Genomic DNA, 13,600 nt, shown 5'->3' with positions numbered 1-13,600 from the left:
CTTTTAGCGTGAGTCAAATAGAAAAAATAAGCACTATATATTATCGGAATTGTTTCATTGCATGGAATTACATCAAGTCATGATATTTCTTCCGTGGCAAGAAACATATTTCAATGCACGCCATCATAAATCAGGAAAGACCTTTCACTTTTGATGCAGATATACTACAGCTGGCCATGGACTCATCATAATGACAAAACACTTATGGACACGGAGAGAAGAAAAGAATACAGACGCCGTGAGTCTCCCTGCATGACCCCACATCCCGTCGAAATGTGTACATCTGTTCCGACCTAATTCAAACTGAAAATATGATTAGGATACGTTATCCTGACTGAAATACGAAGAACTCACGCAGTTCTGTGACATAATCAATAAGTGTTTTATGGTTATCAACTTTTAAAATATCTTTGTATATAAACTATATCCCCTACCAATATTTACAGGTAAAGAAAGATGTACACATTTCGATAGTGTTGTCTACTTCTAATACTTCCGTTTCTCTGCATGGTTCTTTGCCTTTTCTGAGATTGAAAATTCTGAGAATGGATTCACGAAAAGAAAAGGTATGACAGGAGGGTAAGTATTAAAGTATTGTCGATTTATTGCCGATTTCTTCTGCCTTTAATTGTATAGTTTGATATGTATTTTCAATAAAGTATTAAAACATTTGTTGATGTTTAATTCTTGTACGCGATTATTTCCAAAGATATAGAAGATACACAGAAGATCACAGTAAGTACCCAGCATGGCCCCACGTCCCTTTTCCGGTTACATTTAACATTTCCGGTTCCTGTCATCTTTTTCTTTTTGTTATGTTGTTTGTTTTTACTAAATTTAACGAAATATTTCGAACAAACTCTTTTGTCATTCATGTTTTTTCCAGTTTCGCATCAAAATGAATTTCTTTGATTTCAGGAATGTCTGTTTTGTTTACAGGAATAACAAATATATAAATAGCATGACGTTACGTCACAATGGAATGTTTGTGGGATTGATAACGTACATGATAGGACAATGAAGCAGATGGCCATTGCTAAATACCAACATTTGGATTTGAACGGATATTCGATAGGTTGTGAGGGACATAAAAATCGACGAATACATATCCGAAAACCGATGGAATAAGACTTTGTATGCTTAACTTTCATTCCGAAAGAAATAATCATTCTGTTCAAGCACTAGTGCGATCTATCGAACCGAGATTTCTCTGTAAAGAGTGATACTCAGTTTACCTTTACCCTTTCTATCTAAAAAAATAACCGACGGAATTCCGTGCCACAAAATGTTAAAAAAAGTTTCCCTGCGTGTTATTCATACTAGCATTGGAAAGCCTTAAGAATACTTTTCTTGATGAACGGTTCCACAATTTGTGTATGGGGCCCCAGATCGCTGTTGACTGAAGACAAACTGTCTTGATAGAGTCAATAATGTCAGACAGTCTGTGGTCGAGTTGAGAGATGAAGGGTATACATTTGTTAGTTCTATCGGTTCCTTGCTAAGGCGTTGACACAACGGCGTCAACAATATACATACAAGACACCAAATGTCGATTATTGATTGTTTACGATTCCAAATATACTTTTACTTTCGTTTCAAGTATTGACTTTTTGCATCGTCATGTCTCTCTTTGAACAGCCGTAGTGTTGACCCCGGTGGAGGGTGTTTGCACCAGAGAGGTAAATCTAGACTATGTGAAAGTCATACAGTAGGTGCCCATAGCGAAGTCTGCTGTGTAGTTATCAGCTAGTATTTATGATTTTGTTACGGATGTTTACCTCGGTACCAGTATATTTCAAGTGATTTACTTTGCTTTCCTTTCTTCATTCTCGGCTGATATTTTAGTCTCTATACCAGCTGCACTTTTACATATACAAACTCAGTGTACTTATATCAAAGCAAAGAATTTGTTCTCACTAACGTTCCTCAATTGACTGTAAACCATATAAGCTGTTTGTTGGGACGTACAAATTTCAAAAATGTTTTGCGATAAAATCGACCGTTCAGTCTCGGTCACAAGAATCTGATAAAGGTCGTAGAATCCTGGCTACCATTTTTCCCTTACGAGTATATACATATTAATGTCACTTTTTATATGACACTCTACTGATTCAAATTGGCATAAGAAATGGACTTGATTAAACAATTTCAACAGGCGGCATTTTATGCGACGTGAATTTTTAAACGGTACTTATCATCAATCGATGTCCGCTTGATGCCTTTCCGAAAGCTGACGTTTCAACTTCACACAGACTTAGACTCAATACTAGTGTTTTTTCGACATAAGAGTTTTAAGAGCAAGAGAAAGATGTGTCTACGGTATTCATAAAGGTATGATAGTCATTTATGCAGCAAGCAATTTCGTAATGAGTGATTTACATTCCTTTTGATTAATTCTGGTACTGAATTTTGAATACTTGAAACAGGAAGTTTACTACATCTTAATCGATACTCACATTATACTTGAACACCGTTGTATTACATATTTTAGATCTGGACACAAAGTACACGATAGTTTAATACCGGAGGATTGCATAGCCGGACCCTCAGGAGAAGGAGTCATCTACAGGAATTATTGACACCATATGGATTTGAACTAAGTAAGTAGTTATATTACGGGCTGATAATAGAGAAAGTAGAACATGCTATACATTTGTTCAAGTGACACATCGCCTGTTAGTTATTGCCGTATAGAGATATAAACATAACGTTTGTTTTTCGTGATGGTGTTTTTATTAAACACTCTAACGGCTTTTTTCATGTAGAAGGTCAAGATCACCGGTACCTGAAATTAGCTTTTTAAAATTAATATCCTTGTATATGTTTGCGTCGATTTGAAATCGGACATCATTCCTTATCTAAACTTAGCGCCCGCGTGTTTCTTAAAGTATCCATCGATACGTAAGCGTGGCGCGACTTCCCGTGCACTTTTCCGATCAGACCACTTTTAAAAAGGAAGACATGAAGAAATTTGGAGCAAAGGAGATGTTTTAGAAATACAACAGTGTTGAAGAAGGTATGTACTACTCATTTTCACAATCTACATATCATATGTATTGTTGTGGGTGAAATATACCCTTAACTCAAGAAGCAGAAAACTTATTAGGGACCACTTGTTTGGATGAATACGGTAACACCTGTCTCGTGTTAATACTTGTCTTTGAAATATTGATAAGATTTAATTAATTTGTTTTGTGAAGACCCAATATCAACTCAATTGTTAAGTTTATAATTGTTCTTTATTCTTTTGCAATAAAGATATGAAAAAACTTCGAGGAAGGCGGAAAAAGACAAAATTAACTTATCTGTCACATGTACTCTTGTTCGTCGCCCTGAAGAAACAAGTCGTTCTAAATAAGACTGTGGTCAATATGTGATGTCATAGCAGGTATGTATTCTGTTTAACATATACTTATTTCATAACAACTTACACTGTATTAGGTAAATCTTATCTACTCCTTTTTACTCAGATTGTGGTTATATATTAAGATAATTCCTCTCCGATAATATGCTAAAGGTAAGTAAACCTATTCTGGTATTGTGTTGTGCTTTTCTGATCTTTTTCTAAAACTGAATATCCCCCACCCACCTGTCAACTCTAATAAACGCAGAAATACAGAAATATTTTTGATTGCCTACATTATAATATACCTTTGACGTTATCTTTAGTTATTTTTGTTTATATAATTGTTCAATTACTTTTTTGATTTATTTTACTTTCATATGTTCGTTATTTCCTTAGTTGCCGAGCGTTTTATTCAATTAATGCTAACGCAACGTTGTTATGCGTTCTACATTTTATAAATTCTAACAATTGATATATGATATATGTTATATACTGCTAGTATAGATCGAACATGGCGGCAGCTTGTCCTCACCAACCTGTAAGTATATGCAATTTGTATGTAGTTAGGGGATGGAATGCCACACAAGAAGTATATGATAAGAAATAATCTACAGGAAGCGAGAGAATATAAGAACTTTTGTAACAGAAGTTATGTTGATTTCCATACGGTTCAACACCACCAAAACTTTTGCTATAAGTTGTTTGTATTCGGCGGAAAATCTGACACAGTTCTACAATTCCAGTCAATGCTTTGATTCCGGAATATATTGAGTGTCCGGTTATTTTGATAGTATAGCGGAAGAGTTTCCAGTCAGATGGAAATCTATTTTTGTTGTAAAACGTTTATAGCATATGTTCAATAGACAAATAAACTCTATATATGATCAGATCAAAGAAATGATATCAGGTCATGATATTTCTTCGGCGGTAAGTAAAATATTTCAATGCACGCCATCATATATAGCGAATGACATGTCACTTTTGATGCAGATATACATAGTTTACTACAGCTGGACTCATATGGACTCATCATGACGATAAAGGCTAATGGACACAGAGAGAGGAAAAGAACACAGACAACGTGAGTCTCCCTGCATGACCCCACATCCCTTCGAAAAGTGTACATCTCTTCCGACCCAATTCAAACTGAAATATTATTAAAATACTTTATCCTAACTGAAAGATAGATGACCTCGCACAAATCTCTGGCATTGCCAATGATTTTTGTGGCCGTTAACTTTTTATGTACATTTTTATATAAGAGAGCATCTGTTCTAATACTCAACATGTTTTTCCAGCTCATGTTTGTATACCGGAAAGATGTACATATTTCGATATTGTCTATTTCTCATTTTTCCTTTCTCACCATTCTTTGTCTTTTCTGGAGAGTGAAAATAGCGCGAATGAATTCATAAAAAGACAAGAGAAGATGGCATATAGGTAAGTATTGAAATATTGTCGATTTATTGAAAATATAGATGATTTCTTCTGTCTTTCATTGTACTTTTTAATATATTCAATAAAGTATTAAAAATGCATTGGTTGGTTTTCTTCTACGCGATTTCCCCAAAAGATTTTGAAGATACAAAGAAGATCACAGTAAGTACCCAGCATGGCCCCACTTCCCATTTCCGGTTTAATTTAACATTTCCGATTCCTATCATCTTTTCCTATTTGTTATGTTGTGAATACTAAACTAATGAAAATTGTATAATACACAAGCCTGTCATTTAAAGTTTTTTTGTAGTGTCTCATATACAAAGGGTTGTCTTTAACCTCGGGATTGTTTGTTTTCACATTCTGTATAAAAACATAAGAAAAATATGACGTAACGGACTGAATCCTGCACAATAATGTTTTGACGGGATCGATCCAAACAGGACGATTAAAAAATGGTGAATGCTAGGCAAGTATTATATGGAACAGATTTTATCCTGAACAATCCATCTTTCAGGCAAATATTTGTCCGCGAACTCCCGGACTGAGATTTTTGAAGGTATATTTTTACCCAGTCCGTGTTAATGATATTAGTTCTAAGAGTATTTGTCGTAGTGTCGCTTATGAATGTTTCCAAAAAAGTGATTTGATTTGTGTTTGGGGTCTAGATTGTTGTTCGTCAGGTCACTAATATCAGACAGGTTTAGCAGCTGGAGAGAGACGAAAGACACAAATTCGTTTATACTATCGGTTCCTCGCTGTGGCGTTTTGAAACAGTGGCGTCAACAACATACATATCAGGCACTGAATGTTGACTGTGGATTGTTTACGTTTTTTTCCAAAGTTGTAACTTTCACTGACCTTTTACATAGCTTGTCTGACTTGGAATAAACTTAGGTTTGACCTAGGTGAAGTGTGTTCGCCGAAGAGCGGTATATCTTATGTATGGGGGATGTACTGTGGATTCCTATAGCGAAGTCTAGTTTTTAGACATATTGTGCTCCATTCAGTGCAAGGATTTGTGAGTGATAGTGGCTTTTATGTCCTGTTCCATTGCCTCGGTGATTCGTTTTATTTTGGGCTAACATCAAATGTTCTGTACTAGGTGCACTCGGAATATAACTCAAGCATACACACACATTGCATCCATATGGATGAGACATGGATGTAAAAGACTTCTTAATAACGTTCGTGAATAGGTCGTAAGCCCCATAAGTTGTCGATTGGCAATAGAACTTCAAAGCAAATGAAAAAAGATAAAATAAAACTCGACCTTTAATCTCGGTTACAATAATGCTTGATATAGGGTGTGGAAAACACGACAACCTTTATGTTTTGAGTGTGTACTTAACATCTTTTTTCATGACCTATCACCCCAAATGTTTTTCAGAAATGGACATTTAGTTTAAGTTTAATCAGTCGGCTTTTTCGTGACGTGTAATTGTTTTGAACGGTACTTTTCATCACTAGATGTTGATGTTATTTTGAATATAAGATTTGAAACGGATCAAGACTCAATACGGACGTTTTATTCCACAGTAGAATTTCGAAAATATTCAGAAGACATGCCTATGGTATTTATAAAGGTATGAAACAAATGAATGTAACGAGTGATATTATCATGACAGCTACAAGTTAAACGGTGACAAGTATGTGCATATTACTGTATTCAAAATGCAACTATGTCCAATACTGGGGTCATCTGACACAAGATAAATAATCTGGTGAAACAAATAAACAAAAATGAAAACTTTGTGCTTTGACAGATAATTATTTGCTATTCTTCAGTTTCACAGTAAAAATATCAGACCCATGAAAAATCAAGTAAGAATAAATTGAAAAAGAGACAAATAAGAAATGTTCTGGCTGAACTTTGCACTCTAAAGTCATATCGAGTGGATGCTGCTCGCTCCTTACGGAAAAAGTTGTTGATGATTTTCTGGCGTTATAAAAGTAGTGAAGAATAGCTTAACACTTCAAATTGGCGGGCTTCGAACAGACTTCTTTGAATACTCGAGTTCAATAGGGTGTATATCGGCAAGTAAACCCTGTACAATGTCCCCGTGCGGTCAGATCATCTAATTTGGTCATGATGCATTCAGATCAGTTGTTAAGTCAGATGTCCATTAACACAAAAATTCGGGTTATTATATAAATATTCAATTATTATTGATTATTCCAGTATTTACGTTCAGATCTTTACCCTTTCGCTCATCAGGCTAGGACACCATCTGATTACTTAATTCAGGTTTGAAAACAAACTATTTGATAGTGCAGAGCCTGATCCTCAACACCACATCCAAAGCAATCATTGACCCTTTTTATGCCCCCATATCAAAAGAAAGATCGGGGTCTTATATTTTTTGTGTTGTCTGTTATCAACTTTAACCTTGCCCAAAACCATTGCAACGTAATACGCAGGTATTTCATATTTGGCATCTGTTCCTTTCCAGTGATACCAGAATTTTTGACTATGTGAACTTACAAAAACAAAAACATTACTACAATGAAGACGTAAGTGTTTCGCAAAGTGTGCATGACATTAGCATACACACACGGTACAGTTTTAATGTCCAACTTCAGATTTTGTTGCAACCGGAGGTGTAGTGTTTCGTAAACACATCTTATCTAATTTGAACTAAGTTAGGCATTATATTACAAATTGTTTAAAAAGAAGCTAGAAAAGAGGTTTATCTGGTCAAGTGATGTTATACTTTTATGGATTGTTCAAATAAAGAAATGGGTATATTTGTGTAGGACAGTGTTAAAGTAAACGTTCGTACAAACTGTGCCCTCTAGATTCAAGCTGCTTCAAATTTGATATTAAACACCCCGCTTTCTCGTGTTGTTTGTAAATGAAATATCCTTGTATATTTCGCTACGATTTTACTTTTTTACTTTTAATGACATGTAATTCGGAACTTAATGCTTAGTTTTCATCCACATGTAATCGCGATATTACGAGAATGCTTGAGAAAAGAAGACGAAGAGATTGATGTAAATAAGACCTGTTTAACAGTACAACGGTATTGATTAAGGTATGAAATAATGATTATTTCACAAACAAATTATCTTGAACAAATGTTGTTTACGTTACATCTAATTCACACGTCGAAGCTTCAGGCATTGAAGGTAAGATTTCCTCATACCAAAATAACAGTCCTTTTTACCATTTATTTAAGATCACGATGTTCTGATAATGGAACTCAGTGCAGGAAACACGTTAGCAACGGATCTCCGGTGAACATAACGAATCAGGGCTCATTTGTCTTCATGAATGCAGCATTGCTATCTTGTGTAAGTACTTGTTTGTTGAATTTCGATCAGTGATGAAATGGACCGATGTTTATTTTGTACTCTTTTTGATGAGACTTCCGGAAACAGGATGTAATTGATATTTCTTTGAATATTTACAATCGCTTTATCACCCGACTTAAGCAACAGATGACTACCATTTTCATTAAAACTTTAAATGTGGATTTTTCGAAGGCATAAGAAGCATGAAAAAGTTCATGTCAAGATATGTGTCGAGTGACGACATTTTGAAACATAAGTTTCGAAGCAAATTATCTTTGCCAGATGGCATATAATTAGTGATTATTGATATATTTACATTCTTTAAGCAATTAGATCAAGGCTACTAATTATTTCATCGTCCTGGAATTCGTTTCAGTATTCCCAGTATGTATTCTCAGTTATCAATTATATAAGTCATAATATAGCAGTATACCATATAAATGTAACAGTTTCAATTTGACTAATAGTAGTACTTGGGGACATGATTACTTCTTCAATGATGTAAATGGGACGTAGCCTAAATTAGATATTCCACTTTTTGCACCAAATGGGGAATTTGCTCATGGCAAAATAAACTCGTTGTAAAGTACTTTCAAAATTAAAGTGAAAACGCGACTCAGACAATTTAAATCATAAATACTCCTTCCCTCCTGCAGCGTTTCTTAAGATGTCATGGAAAAAGGAAAATGTCGCACAGGTTGGTCTGCTAAAGAGTTACTTTGCTAGTTATTACAAGAATCTAGTCATATGAAGCTAAACAGAGGATTTCATTCCCAAGAGATGTTAAAAGTCTCCTCAAAATCCGACTTTATGAGACCCGAGGTTGGAGAACATGGCACGGCGAAGACAAATTGAGATCAGTTACATAGACAAGCAAGAAAGCTACTTATTACGTAAAATCTTTTTCATAATACTTATTATTCAGAGATATTCTTGTTGTCTGGCAGACGCCTGTGAAAAATGTAGTATAAGAGTATGTATAATGACAATCGATCTAGTCAGAGAAAATTCTCAAAAGTGTTTGAGGTAAAGATACATTGTTGTTATAATCTGAAGCCAAAAATGTCAGTATGATTTTGATTGTAAGTTAAGATTTTAATTGCCACATGACCGTTTTTCCTGGAATATAATGATATCAGATTATCCAAATGAACAGAATAATAATTCGATTTGCTGGACGGGGACCAATATGAGTTTCTTTTCGGAGTTTTCATCTTCTGTTTTGACAATAGGCATGGAATCCAAGTGATCAACTTCAAAACAATATTTTCCAAAGGACAAATAATTGTGGTTTTATTTCACTTGCCAATAACAGCAAAAACCTTTGCTCGAAATTCTTGTTGTTTGTCAAAATTTCGACATGTGTGATAAAAGTTAATCCGCCGCAACATTTACCAATAGTAGGTGAGAAAGCGGAATTGCAACTATGAAAAATGGAAGATTGTCAATTGTATGATCAAATTGTTACGTTTACAATTAGTTTTCCTAATATCTGAGTAAAATGGTAATAACAACACTGTTTCGGTATTTTGTCTCAAAATAGTATTGGATTGTGAGTAACACATTTCAGAAGAGAAGTTCTGTATATGTTAAAATTACAACATTAGTAAATTTGCCCCAGTAGATAAGTTTACATACTTGTATACTCAACTGTTCTTAGCTCGGATATATATTGTGTGTGGGCGTTAAAGCAGTGTCACGAGAACGTGATATGATATATGAAAATCATTCAAATCAACGCCCACATGCATTCTATAGTATTTTATATGCGATATTACTGCCAAAAAAGTAAAATTTCCTCATATCTAAACCATTATCGAGATTATGTTTTCTTAAAAAATCTTAAATATTGCCTGTGGGAAACACTGAATACATTAATATTAGCTTTTTCTGATGACATTGTAAACCCTATTAATCACTATAATTATTCCACCGCCCGTATGACAACGCTATCGTCATATGGGTCTTTATATATATTTTCTTTTGGAGGCCTGGTGGCTAGAATTTGTGATCACATACGTATACAATTGCATACAACAGATTTTGATTTTATGATAGGTACGTTTCAACTATCAGTGCTTTGTTTAGCGTGTTCAGTGTATCAGCTTTTGCATCTGTTATGCATTTTAATACTCTTTAAAGTAAAAAGCTATGTTAAGGTGTAAGGTATTGATGTTTAAAATTGGATCAAATTGTCGCATATGATTAATTTTAAAAAAATCAATTTTGTATCCAATGTCACATCTATTGAGGGAGGAATATGTGATCTTATCTACATTAATTTGTTAACGTAACACGCATAAGGTACACCGTGACTAAGGAAAGCTCTGAATATTTTCTATTTTTTAATTTTGCCTTTTGAGACGACATGATTTAATTATTCCAGAATATAAACATTATTTCCTTACATTTCTAATTTCCCCGGTTATGTTTGAAGTAATTTCTTTACTTTTTCCTCTTGATACATAAATATGCATTTATTCTTTGTATTAGACATTTCATTGAGATATCAGTATTAGGTTAGATATGAAGAGAACTTAAAAACATCATCACGCAGCCGATTGGCGTATTTTGACAGATTTTCGAAATAAAAATGAAACAAATGGGTTCTTTTTCCATTCTGCATGAAACAGGAAACAAATCATGGTAACCTGGCGAATTCGAATGAAGAAACACAAGAATTTGTTCTATATAAAAACGTAAAATATTATTCAACTACACCTTTATCATTAAGGGTGCCAGGACATCGAACACTACCAGCAAGTAAGCTCACTGGATAGCCCTTTTTTACGTTTATCATTGTTGCTAGATTTATATTCATATCGGGTTACAAAGACTACACACGGTCTTACGATTGGCCTCCTTACTCTAGCTGATGTACAGTTGTCATTGGTGTTAAAGAAGTAAATAAATCTCCCTTTGTTTTGTTTAGTAGTGTACAGAGAAAGGTCAAGGCATCCCTTGTCGTCATGTTTGTTGTAAGTTAAAACAAACGACAGGCACTAACAGTGTTTTTCCATATGGTACATGATTAACATGAAGCACAGCACTAAATCTCTATTGCCGTGTCGGAATAATATCATTGATTCGATTTAATAAGAAATTATTCCAAAACAATCTGCGTATATCTGTTAATCTGATATATATAATATATTGATTTCTAATTGTTTATATGATGAATCTACGAAAACAATTTACTCAAAATTCAATTTTATTTTCAACTGCAGCCATTGTGATATATTCATGAATCTTAGTTAAAATGTACAATTTAGTAATAGACATTTTTGTATTTCGCCCGCTATCTATTTACATAGACATTCATATCTACCTGAAGTGAAAGCGACTAATATAGCTGACATGTTATAAAAACATAAAGATCCATGTTTTAAGGCAGATTACGTGTGATACGTATATTAGTCTCAATGTGTATCGCGTTTGATTGTCGTCTTTAATGATGATATTTGATCTTATCTCGGTTCTTCATGTCAATATAAACACACAAGTGGAAAGAGAAACTGCCGGGATATCATATGAAAGTATATGATGACATGAGGCCTCTTATTGATATCTTCACATCAGACAGTCTATGGAAACATCTGTGGACTCAAAGGAAATGCAGGATTCGGAGATAATATCTCGTATACGCTTTCTCGATAGCATAATTTTCAAGATCTGATTTGTTATGACATCCTTAGTTGGATACTATTTTTATTCTTGAAAAGTACAGAATTTAACTATCTGATAATGTTGTTGGTGATTTGTAATGACATCCTTAATTGGATAATGATATTTTTAATCTGAAAAGAATACAAACTATTTATGAAGCTTGAAATGTCTTCATAAAGGTGTTAATCGTTTTTAACAGGACGTGACAAAGCACCATTATTCCGAGACTTAAAGCAAGTATCAGTATCATATCGAGTCATTTCGTCTCAAATACTACAATCGTATGATATAAGCACTGAAAGGGATGAACAATACTTTGTAACATTACTAATTAAATAATTGATAACTTAAATAAACATCTGTAACTCTGCTGTTATTTGAGAAAGGGAAAAGGGTTTCTAAACACTTTCTGTAAACAAATCCGACTCATTAGCGTTAAAACGTAGGAGTTCACCTAATGGGACTATAACAGCTGGAATATGTTCTTCAATAAAGGATCAAGAGACGCAATAGGAACGCTTCGGGGTTATCTAATCGGATTATATAAAAGGAAGGCTTGATCAGGATTGACAGTCGACACAGACGGATCTTGTTGCAATTTTCACAGACACGACATATCATGATGAAACCGTCTCTTCAAACTTTCCCGAGGTCAAATTATATGAACGGTCCGATGATTTGGTATATGGTAAACATGTTATAATTGTCATTTTGTAACAGACAAGGCAGTATTTCCATATGTCACGTCTTCAGGGCGCTTAATAAAATGGGTACTAGACATAGAAGAAAATTTGTTGTATTTTTCACAGACTGGTCACGTCGTCTTCCTAATCTCAGACGGACATGAGACATAGACTGACATAGATTGTCCGCACTACACATGCTTTCATCGACCACAGAAAGAACGGTTGTGAATATCATCATACATCATTTCAGCAGTATGTGTATGTATAACAAAAAGTATTACTACAGCTTCAAGATAAAACAATGCTTTAATTTCGCTAGCACGATTATACTGGAAACGGGACTAGTTATCTACAGACGGAAGTTAATGGTTTCCCGTTTAATATCACATATCTTGCAATTGCAACAGACACTCTATCAATATTTTCACGAGTTTCGCTGGGACCCTATATTTTTTTTCCTTTTTTGTTTGTTTATCAACACAAATTTATAGCCCCTTTCAATGCACTTTTATTTGTCCTTCTAAGACTCGTAAGTGATGCCTAAAGCTTGTATTTTGGAACTTAGAAGGCTATTGCGTAAAAACAAAACTGATCTAAAGAATGTTAATTTTTTTATGGGTAGCCACATAATTCAATAAATTTCTTAATTATCACATAGCCGAAAACCGATAAGAATGTTCTGGGTAATGCTCTCTGGGTTTGATGGAGAATGATGGAGAAGCGGCGGGGTGATAGGGGTGGGAGATTGATTCATTGACGACGAATTATAAGAAACATTGATATACTGCATTACATGCCTTCTGTACATTGTTTTACTTTCAATGTCATACGTAATTACATAGAAGTAAGTGAAGAGCATTACCATCTGTACGAGAACGGTATTTAGAATGGAATATTTGTTATTTACACAATCTTGACAGCTCAATTTCATCTCGTGCCATGCAAGGTATAGATGTATATACAAACAACCCGAGCCTGAATAAATAGCTCCTCATGTAAACCCTATGGAACACTTCAGTAACCGAATAACGCTAAACACATATGATCGAATCAGCATAGGAAAAACGGTGCAAGGCATATTTCTACACTTGTCATCTAATTCATCAATACCGATTCTCTAGCCACTCATAGACAGGCATAAGTGGACGGGGGACATTCCTTGGGTTGC

This window comes from Ylistrum balloti, unplaced genomic scaffold (genome assembly GCF_031769215.1).
Source record: "Ylistrum balloti isolate Yb309-2 unplaced genomic scaffold, AGI_CSIRO_Ybal_v1 Utg370416, whole genome shotgun sequence".
In the NCBI taxonomy this organism is placed as follows: Eukaryota; Metazoa; Mollusca; class Bivalvia; order Pectinida; family Pectinidae; genus Ylistrum; species Ylistrum balloti.
Note: the sequence above shows the minus strand (reverse complement) of the source record.